The sequence below is a fragment of the Malurus melanocephalus genome, unplaced genomic scaffold, assembly GCF_030028575.1.
Source record: "Malurus melanocephalus ecotype Western Australia unplaced genomic scaffold, MMel_1.1 scaffold_366, whole genome shotgun sequence".
Classification (NCBI taxonomy): domain Eukaryota; kingdom Metazoa; phylum Chordata; class Aves; order Passeriformes; family Maluridae; genus Malurus; species Malurus melanocephalus.
Window position 1 is genome coordinate 365647 of NW_026623598.1, and position 2699 is coordinate 368345.

Sequence of the window (2699 nt, forward strand, 5' to 3'; positions counted from 1 at the left end):
GACTCTTTCCCTCAGGAACCACCAGATTCTCACAAAAACACCAGGACAATGTGAAAACTGCACACAGGTGATCCAGAGGAAATTGAATTCCCTCGGTGCAGGTCTTCTCCCAAAGAAAACACACATTTCTGCCTGTGGAGAGCAATTCCACATTAACAGTTCTGACTGTTCCTCAGTGACTGTGACTTTGCGAGCTTTGCCAGCACTCGGTCAATTCTGAGAGTTATTCCAGAGTCACACCCCGTTTATAAAATCACACAAAATTCATACATTTTACAAAGACAGGCTCCCTAAAGTGTCCCAGGGCATTTTAGCACCCRAACTGACTGGGATTCAGTGAAAGAATCCTGCTGCTCTGCGATGGATTCGGGCTCTGCCAGCTCCTCCACGCGCATACATCATCCCTGACTTCGGTTGGCTTGAGGGACAGAGGTGCACCTCCTGTAATGGTTTATTCCACACTCTGCAGCAACCTTTCTTCTCATATTTCAGAGTTGAAAAAGGCCTGTCAGAAAGGGGCTATTATGAAAGGGAATTTGAAGACATTCATAAACATCGAGACAGAAAATTGCATTTTCAATATGAGAACCTCAATAGTTAAGGCTACATTTGGGAGATCACTATGGCCCTCTTATTTTCTGCTTACGCTGTCAAAGTTGGAATTCATGTTGGGTTTTCGAGCAATTCAAACAAAGGATACTTTCATAAACATCCATTTCATAAACTACAGCATATCTAATTCTTTGGGTTCTGAAGGCTGAGCCGAATGTAGTGTTTGTGGTCTACTGAGAATATGTCTGGAAAACATAAAACAATCTACTAGGTAAGTTACAAAGCTGTTGACATAGGGAATGAAAATGGAAATTCTCTAGTAGTTTCCTCCATCGCCGCCTTTACGCTGTACTTTGCCTGATGTGAGCTGATTGGTGCCGTATATCTTGATGTTAGGATCCCATTTCAGAAATGTTCTGACATTATCTATTTGGCAGTTTGAAAAATAGTATCGAACTCCCAATGCATTTGAGCGCACGTTTCAAGCCAGCGAGCGTAATATCCATTTCCTCCGCTGCGAGAGGCGCATTAGGACCGGCTCCAAGCGGATTCAATCCTAAAAATGCAATATGTGGCTCCACGCAGCCCCACACGTGCACACGGGGAAGGGGACCACAAGGAATTCAGCTGATTTGATTTCCAGTCCCTCCCAGTAAAGAACAAAGATCTGTCCCTACCAAGGAATCGATGCCGTGAGCTCTGTGCGGCACAGTTGGCAGCTCACCTGCCCAGGAAGGAATGGAGGGAGGAAAAAATGAAAAAAAATATTAGGAATATTTTCACAAGGACATGTAGTGGTGATGGGACAAGGGGGAATGGCTTCCCAGTGCCAGAGGGCAGGGATGGATGGGATACTTGGCAGGAATTGTTCCCTGTAGGGTGGGAAGGCCTTGGCACAGGGTGCCCAGAGCACTGGAAATCACATCCTTGATCTCCAGGAGCTCTGTGTCACTCATAAAAACAGCCTGGGAGAGTTGGGGGTGCTCACCTGGAGAAGAGAAGGATCCAGGGAGAGCTCAGAGCTCCTTGCAGGGCCTAAAGGGGCTCCAGGAGAGCTGGAGAGGGACAGGAGGGAGATGGAGGGACAGGACACAGGGAATGGCTTTGAGCTGAAAGTGGGGAGATTTAGATGGGATATTGGGCAGGAATTGTTCCCTGTAGGGTGGGCAGCCCTGGCACAGGGTGCCCAGAGAAGCTGTGGCTGCCCCTGGATCCCTTTGAGTGCCCAAGGCCAGGCTGGACATTGGGGCTGGGAGCAGCCTGGGACAGTGGGAGGTGTCCCTGCCATGGCAGGGGTGGCACTGGGTGGGATTTAAGGTCCCTTCCAACCCAAACTCCTCAATGATTCTGTGACTTCTCAAATAATTAATAACAATTACGAGGTTGGGCACATCTCTACCCAGGCTACAATTACCCAGGCCCCTGAAGGATGTGTTCTCCTGCAAATATGCTTAATATGTCAATAGGAAAAAAATATCTGCKGTAAATTCTGCTGTAATAATTATTGGAAATGCTTGAGCCCTGCTGGAATTTGGCAATAGCTCTGCTAAATATAGGACTCCAGGCACACTTAATTTAACAGGAGATTTATCAGTGGTCTTATTGACCCAAAATTCCTCTTATTTAACATTTATAAGCCTTTTTACCACACAAATTTCTCTGTAGCAAAACAGATAAAATTTATACCGGTGAGCTTCACCGATATTGTCAAAACATTTGCCAACAACTCCTGGAACAGAGCAGCCAGGAGATAACTAAAGCACCTCAAGTAGGGCATATGAAACCCCATAACTTTTTACAGTTTTGCCCTAAAGAAAATGAAGCCAATCTCTGCTAATATCCCTTTCATTTACACGCTTTGCTACGAGATTTCCCYGAAGGCATTAGTGGCTGGCAAACAACTCCCAGCACCTTGATTACAGGAAATCATATTTCTCCCAATCCCRAGCTTCTTCATAAGCACTGAAAATGCTTTGCCTACTAAAATACATTTTCTTAACTTAACAGTAATTCTACACCTCGAACCACCCAATTTCCTTCCTCTGCCAGCACAGGAACCACTTGTATTCCTGCTCAATATATCCCAACTCCTGCTTTACTCTGAGTTCTTTCAACAGAGATGGCTCCATGCTTTCATATTAGAACTG